Source organism: Neovison vison, chromosome X (assembly GCF_020171115.1).
Source record: "Neovison vison isolate M4711 chromosome X, ASM_NN_V1, whole genome shotgun sequence".
Classification (NCBI taxonomy): Eukaryota; Metazoa; Chordata; class Mammalia; order Carnivora; family Mustelidae; genus Neogale; species Neogale vison.
The window spans coordinates 107,285,625-107,293,839 of record NC_058105.1 but is presented as its reverse complement, the minus strand read 5'-3'; the positions used below and the strand labels follow the sequence as shown (position 1 = coordinate 107,293,839).

Here is an 8,215-nt window from a genome sequence, read left to right as displayed (position 1 = left end):
AGGATTTAACTATGAATTCAGTGTTAAGAATGAATCATGAATGATGACTTTCAAAGATTAGATAGACTTTTAAAAATTCTGAATTTGAGTATAATTGACACAGATGTTATGTTAGTTTCAGGTGTACAAAATAATGATTTGACAAGTTTATACATTATGCTGTGCTCACTACAAGTGTAGCTACTATGTGTCATCATACAATATTATGACAGTATTAATGACTGCATTCACTATATTATTGCCTTTTATTTCCATGAGTTATTCATTCTATAACTGTATCTCCCACTCTCCTTCAGCCATTTTGCCCATCCTCTTACCCTCCACCTTTCTAGCAACCATCAGCTTGCTCTCTATATTTATAGGACTGATTCTGATTTTTGTTTATTTATTCATTTGACTTGTTTTTACATTCATCAAATAAGTGAAATCATATGGCATTTGTCTTTCTCAGTCTGACTTACTTCACTTAGCATAGTACTCTCTATGTTCATTTGTCTGTTGCATATGGCAAGCTCTCATCCTTTTTTAATGGCTGAATAATATGTGTGTGTGTGTGTGTGTGAGAGAGAGAGAGAGAGAGAGAGAGACATTTCCTTTATCCATTCAACAATTCTACGCATTACTCATTGTTCATCATGATAAGTATACTTTTTAATTCCCATCATCTTCTTCATCCTTCCCCCCACCTCAAGTAACCATCAGTTTGTTCTCTGTTTCTTGGTTTGTCTCTTTTTTTTTTCCTTTGTCCATTTGTTTTTTTAAGATTTTATTTATTTATTTATTTGACAGAGAGAGATCACAAGTAGGCAGAGAGGCAGGCAGAGAGAGAGAGAGAGGGAAGCAGGCTCCCTGCCGAGCAGAGAGCCCGATGCAGGACTCGATCCCAGGACCCTGAGATCATGACCTGAGCCGAAGGCAGCAGCTTAACCCACTGAGCCACCCAGGCGCCCCTGTCCATTTGTTTTGTTTCTTAATTTCCACATGTGAGTGAAATTCTCTGGTTTTTGTCTTTCTCAGTCTAACTTATTTCACTTAGCATAATACTCTCTATGTCTGTCCATGTGGCCACAAATGGCACAATCTCATTCCTTTTTTATGGGTGCATAATATCTGTGTGTATATGTGTGTGTGTGTGTGTGTGTGTGTGTACCAGATCTTCTTCATCCCTTTATCTATTGATAGACACTTGGATTGCTTCCATATCTTGGCTGTTGTAAATATTGTTGCAATAAACATAGGGGTTCATATATCTTTTCAAATTATTGTTTTCATTACCTTTGGGTAAAATACCATAAGTGGAATTACTGGATGCTATGGTGTTTATATTTTAAATTTTCAGAGAAACCTCCATACTATTTTCCCCAGTGTCTACACCAGTTTACAGTCCCACCAACAATGTACAAGGGATCCTTTTTCTCCAAATCCTCACCAACACTTGTTATTTCTTGTCTTTTTGATTTTAGTTATTCTGACAGGTGTCAGGTGATTTCTCATTGTGCTTTTGATTTGCATTTCCCTGATGATTACCAGTGTTAAGCATCTTTTCATGTGTCTGTTGCCCATCTGTATGTCTTCTTTGGAAAAATGTCTCTTCAGGCCCTCTACCCTTTTATTTTTTGGCTGGGTACAGTATACTTTATTGATGGTATGTGATAAGGTAGGGCTCCCCAGGCCCCTCCCCTTCTTCAGGGGTCTAGGATGGAGATGGTGTAGGTTGGGAGATTCTTAGTGTTTCAGGGGATCAGTTGGGGCAGGGACTCCCCAGCAGCTGAGGGCCTCTCTCTTCCTCTTGCTCTCACTGGGGCTGGTGGTCCAGGGGGCTCTTACTCCTTAGAGGCCATGTGGACCGTAAGGTCCACCACCAGGTTGCTATAGCCAAATTCATTATAATAACAGGAAATGAACTTGACAAAGTGATCATTGAGAGCAATGCCAATCCCAGCATCAAAGGTGGAAGAGTAGGTGTCACTGTTAAAGTTGCAGGAGACAACCTAGTCCTCAGTGTACCCCAGGATGCCCTTGAGGGGGTCATCTGATGCCTGCTTCACCACCTTCTTGATGTCGTTGTATTTGGCAGCTTTCTCCAGACAGCAGGTCAGATCCATAACAGGCACATTGAGGATAAGGATGTAGAAGGCCATGCCAGTGAGCTTCCTGTTCAGCTCAGGGATGCCCTTGCCTACAACCTTGGCCACACCAGTGGAAGCAGTGATGATGTTCTGGGCAACCCCTTAGCCATCATGCTACATACAGCTTTCTGGAGGGGCCATCCACAGTCTTCTGTGTGGCAGTGATGGCATAAGAGATGCTCATGGTCCCTTCATGATGCTGCAGTTGTCATAGATGACCTTGGCCAAAGGAGCCAAGCAGTTGGTGGTGCAGGAGGCATTGCTGACAATCTTGAGGGAGTTGTCATACTTCTCATGGTTCACACCCCTCATGAACTTGGGGGCATTAACAGAAGGAGCAGAGATGATGATCCTCTTGGCCCTGCCCTTCAAGTGAGCCCCACCCCATGTTGGTGAAGACCCTAGTGGATTCCACAACATACTCAGCACCAGTATCACCCTATTTGATGTTGGCAGGATCTCACTCCTGGAAGGTGGAGATGGACTTTCCATTGATGACAAGCTTCCTGTTCTCAGCTTCTGCTGTCCCGTGGAATTTGCCATAGGTAGAATCATACTGGAACATGTAGACCATGTAGTTGAGGTCAATGAAATGGTCATTGATGATTACAGTATCCACTTTGCTGGAGTTAAAAGTGGCACTGGTGACCAGTTGCCCAATATGGCCAAATCTATTCACTCTGACCTTCTTCATTGTGTCTCAGCCGGCACTGCACCAGAAGGTGTGGCTGTCTGTCAAACGGGGAGGAGCAGAGAGCCCCTCTACCCATTTTTAATCAGATTGATTTTGTGGTGTTGAGTTGTATAAATTCTTTATATATTTTTATATTAACCTCTTGTCAGATATGTCATTTGCACATATCTTCTTCCATTCAGTTTTGTTTGTTTTGTTTTGTGGGTGGTTTCCTTTGCAAGGCAAAGCATTTTTATTTTATTTTGACATAGTCCCAATAGTTTATTTTTGCTTTTTTTTTCCCCCTTGCATTAGGAACCATATCTAGAAAAGTGATACTATGGCTTATGTCATAAAAATTACTGTTTGTTCTCTCTTCTAGGATTTTTATGGTTTACAATTTCACATTTAGATCTTTGGTCCATTTTGAGGTTTTTGGTTTTTATTTTTTAAATGTATGGTGTTTTAAAGTGGTCCCATTTTTTTTTTTTACTAGTAGCTGTCCATTTTCTCAGCACTAATTGTTGAAGAGACTGTCTTTTTCCCATTGTATATTCTTGCCTCCTTGATCATAGATTAATTGACCACATAAGTGTGGATTTACATCCAGGCTCTCTATTTTGTTCTATTGATCTATGTGTCTATTTTTTGGCCAGTAACATACTGTTTTGATTACTATGGCTTTGTAGTATATCATGAAATCTGAAATTGTGAGACTTCCAGCTTTGTTTTCCTTCCTCAAGATTACTTTGGCTATTAGGATCTTTGTGGTTCTACATAAATGTTATTATTATTTGTTCTGGTTTTGTGAGAAAATGTTATTATTTTGAGAGGAACTGTAGCAATGGAATTGCTTGAATCTGTGGGTTGTTTTGAGTAGTATGTGCATGTTAACAATACTAATTCTTCCAATCCATGAGCACGGAATATCTTTCTATTTGTCTGTGTCATCCTCAGTTTTTTTCACAAGTGTTTTATAGTTTCCAGAGTACCTGTCTTTTACTCCTTTGGTTAAATGTATTTATTCCTAAGTATTTTATTGTTTTGGGTCCAATAGTAAATGGGATAGTTTTATTAATTTTTCTTTTTGCTATCTTATTTGTGCATATAAATGCTACTGATTCCTGGCTATTAGTTTTGTGTTCTGCAACTTTACTGAATTCATTTACTACTTGTAGTAGATTTTTGGATGGAATCTTTAGGATTTTCTATGTATAGTATCATATCATCTGCATATTGTGACAGTTGAACTTCTTCATTCCCAGTACTGGATGCCTGTTACCTATTTTTCTTTTTCTTTTTTTTCCCTATTTTGTTGTTGTTGTTGCTACAGCTAGGACTTCTAATGCTGTGTTGAATCGAAGTGGTAAAAGTGGACTTCCTTGTGTTGTTCCTGATCTTAGGGGAAAAGGTTTCAGGTTTTTACCATAGATATGGTGTTAACTTGGGTTTTTCATATATGGCCTTCATTATATTGAGATATGTTCCCTATAAACTCACTTTGTTGAGAATTTTCATCATGAATGGATGTTGAATTTTGTAAGATGCTTTTATGCTTCTAATAAGATGATTACATGATTTTTTCCATTGTTTTGTTGATGCAGTATATCACATTGATTAATTTGTGAATATTAAACTATTCTTGTTGCTTGAAATAAATCCCACTTGATCATGATGAATGATCCTTTTAAATGTATGTTATGTTTGGTTTGCTAATATTTTGTTGATTTTTTTTTCATCTGTGTTCATCAGGGATATTGGCCTATAATTTTGTTTTGTTTTGTTTTGTTTTTGAGGGTCTTTGTCTCGTTTGGGTATCAAGGTAATGCATAAAATGTATTTGGAAGCCTTCCTTCAACTTTTCTATTTTTTGAATAGTTTGAGGAAAATAGATATCAACCCTTCTTTAAGTGTTTGGTAGAATTCACTTGTGAAGCTATCTCCCTGGACTTTTATTTTTTTGGTAGTTTTTCATTACCAATTCAATTTTGTTACTAGTATTTGGTCTGTTCAGATTTTTTATTTCTTCCTCATTCAGTTTTGGAAGATTGTATTTTTCTAGGAATTTATTTGTTTCTTCTAAGTTGCCCAATTTGTTGTCATATAATTTTTTGTAGTGTTCTCTTATAATCCATTGCATTTCTGTAGTGTCGCTTGTTACTTCTAACTCATTTCTGATGTTATTTATTTGGGTCCTTTCTCTTTTTTTTCTTGATATGTCTGGCTAAGGGTTTATCTATTTTATCTTTTCAAAGGACAAGCTCTTGGTTTCACTGATTTTTTCTGTCATTTTTTAGTTTCTGTATCACTTATTTCTGCTCTGATCTTTATTATTCTTCTACTCAGTTTGAGCTTTGTTTTTTCCTCTTTTCTTTTTAAGGTTAGCTTGTTATATTGTGCTTTTTCTTGTTTCTTAAGACAGACCTGTATCAGTATATTTTTCATTCTTAGGACTGGTTTTGCTGTATTCCAAAGATTTTGAATGATTGTATTTTCATTTTCATTTGTCTCTATGTGTTTTTTAGTTTTTATGTGTTTTTTAGTTTTTTGTTTGATGGCTTCATTGACTCCTTGGTTTCTTTAGTATCATGTTGTTTAGACTCCATGTGTTTGTGGTTTTTACAGGTTTTTTTTTCCTTGTGACTTATTTCTAGTTTCATTATGTTTATAGTCAGAAAAAGATGTATGGTATGATTTCAACATTTTTAAAATTTATTGAGGCTTGTTTTGTGGCCCAACATATAATGTATTCTGGAGAATCTTTCTTGTGCACTGGAAAAGAATGTGTGCTGTGTGTTCTTTTTTTTATTTTCAATCTCATTATAGAAGGTCTCAGTGAGTTCTTCTACTCTTCTTTCCAGCCCAGTGAGCATATTTATAATCATATACATGTTTATATATGAGTGTGTGTGTGTGTATATATATAGAGAGAGAGTGTGTGTGTCTATATATATATATATATATAGAGAGAGAGAGAGAGAGAGAGAGAGGGAGAGCCTAAGCAGGGAGGGGAAGAGGGAGGAGAAAGAGAATCTCAGGCCCTACACTCAACACAGAGCTCAACATGGGGCTCAATCTCATGACCCTGAGATCATGAATTGACCCAAAATCAAAAGTCGGACACTTAACTGACTGAGCCACCCAGGCACCCTACCATCATTACTTTAGATTCTTTATTGGGCATATTTCTTATATTTGTTTAACATAGTTCTTTCTCTGAGGCTTTGTCTTGTTCTTTCTTTTTGAATGCATTCCTGTCTCCCCATTTTGCTTGACTTTCTGTGTTTGTTTCTATGGATCAGGTAAAACAGCTACTTCTCCTAAACTTGAAGGATTGTTCTTATGTATGGTTATCCCCTATGTAGACTGTGTGTGCTCAGTGACTTTTGCTGGCTGGTTCAAACCGTCACTGCTGTGGATTGGGGTTCCTGGGGATTTCCACAGAGCAGGCACCCTGTCAAGACAGCTGAAGTGGATCAGACCAGGGTGTCTTGGGGGTCTATGTCCTGAGGGCACCTTGGCAGGACAGCTGCAGGTGAAATGGGTGCAAGCTAGGGTTATCCTAGGGCTCTCTCTACTGAGGGTGAACTGACAGGACAGGTGTAGCTGACTTGGGTGCAAACCAGGATATCCCAAGGTGCTCAGTGCAGGTAATGCCCTGGCCGTGTGACTGGAACCAAGGGTGGTTCAGGTGGCAGTGCTCTATGGTCTATAAACAGGGGATGCCCTGGCTGGATGGCTAAAACTGATGCAAACATAGGTCAGGGGTTTCTGGGACACTCTTTGCAGAAGGCACCCTGGCAGAGAAGCTGTATCTGAAGTGGATGACTGCCAGGTTGTTTTTGAGTGTTCTGCAGTATGAGTGTCCTAGCAAGCCATTGAAGCTGGAGTGAAATAAGTCTGCAGTGTTCCATGGTCCTTTGCACCTGTGTTTCTTGGTGCAAAGACTGAGGCTGTAGTGAGCATTAGCCAGAAGTGTCCCAGTACGCACCATCCTATATCCACTTTGGTGGGTCAGCTGGAGCTGTGTGGGCTAGGGACACAGAGCTCTCAGGTGGCGGGTCAGTTAGGACACCTGGACTGTGCACTGATCTATGCTTTCAAAGAGAATAGGAGCACAGACCTTCCTTATCAGTCCCTGCTCCCTGAGGCACCTACCCCCACCATTCGGCAAAGTTCTGGGGTTGGCTCTTTTATATGGTAGCTGCTTTTTAAACTGCAGTTTTTTCCTCTGTGCTCAGGGATAGACAAATCTGCTCCTGGTCCCTCCGTACTCCCTTTCCACTGTAGTTCACAGCATGTGGGTTGGGGGTTCCATTTGTTACCCTGTATCCATCTCTCTTGCTGTTCTCTTTTTTCATTTTCTCTACCATTTGTTGCACAGAAGTTATTCAGTTAGCCCTCAGTTCTTCTTCAGGAGGAATGGTTATAAATAGGTGTCATTTGGTGTGTTTCATAGAAGGGACAAGTTCTGGATCTTCCTACATTGCCATCTTGGACCAAACCTCATGAGTAGATAGATATTGGACACCTGGTTGTTCAGTGGATTAAGCCTCTACCTTTGGCTTAGGTCATGATTCTAGGGTCCTGGGATTGAGTCCCACATCAGGCTCCCAGCAGGGAACCTGCTTCTCCCTCTTTGCCTGTCCTTACCCTCTGCTCATGTGCACACACAAGCTCTCTTTCTCTCCTTCTCCCTCTCTCTCTCAAGTAAATAAATAAAACCTTAAAAAATCGTTTTAGGGGCACCTGGTGGCTCAGTCCTTAAACATCTGCCTTTGGCTTAGGTCGTGATCTCAGGGTCCTGGGATCGAGCCCCACATAGGGCTCCCTGCTCAGAGGGGAACCTGCTTCTCCCTTTCCTGTTCCATCTGCTTGTATTCCCTCTCTTTATGTCTCTGTCTCTGTCAAATAAATAAATAAAACCTTAGAAAAAATAAAATTAAAATTAAGAAAATAAAAAATCTTTTAAAAAATGTTTAAAAAAATATCTTCAATACAGATACTGAAGATACTGAATAAGGTCTTTTTTTAAACAATCAAAATAGTTAGTATATATGTAAAGCCAATATTGAAGCCTGTTTTTAATTGTATCTACTATAAAGAAGTATTATATTATAGAAGTATAAACACTGGATAAGAACTAGATGACATGCAGTAGTTCTTAAAACTTCAAATTTCTGCCAGTGTGAAGCTTAAGTGACACTTAATCTCTCAGAGCTTCTCATGAAAAAAGGTGGGAGTAAATATCAAATCAACTTTGTATAGGTTACATGAACTAAAGTAAGTAAGCCTGATACAAAGTTTTTACTTTAAAATAGAAATCACATCACATGACGATGGGTCTAGGACCTATCAAGATGTTCATTACTAATAAATGAGTAAATTTAATTGAATATCTTTCATTTTTCCC

General features: G+C 38.9%; 1 pseudogene; it reads right to left on the bottom strand.

Moving 5' to 3' along the window:
- Positions 1 to 1,823: 1,823 nt before the first annotated feature.
- On the bottom strand, positions 1,824 to 2,838 carry LOC122896273 (annotated as a pseudogene).
- Between the last annotated feature and the right edge of the window lie 5,377 nt (positions 2,839 to 8,215).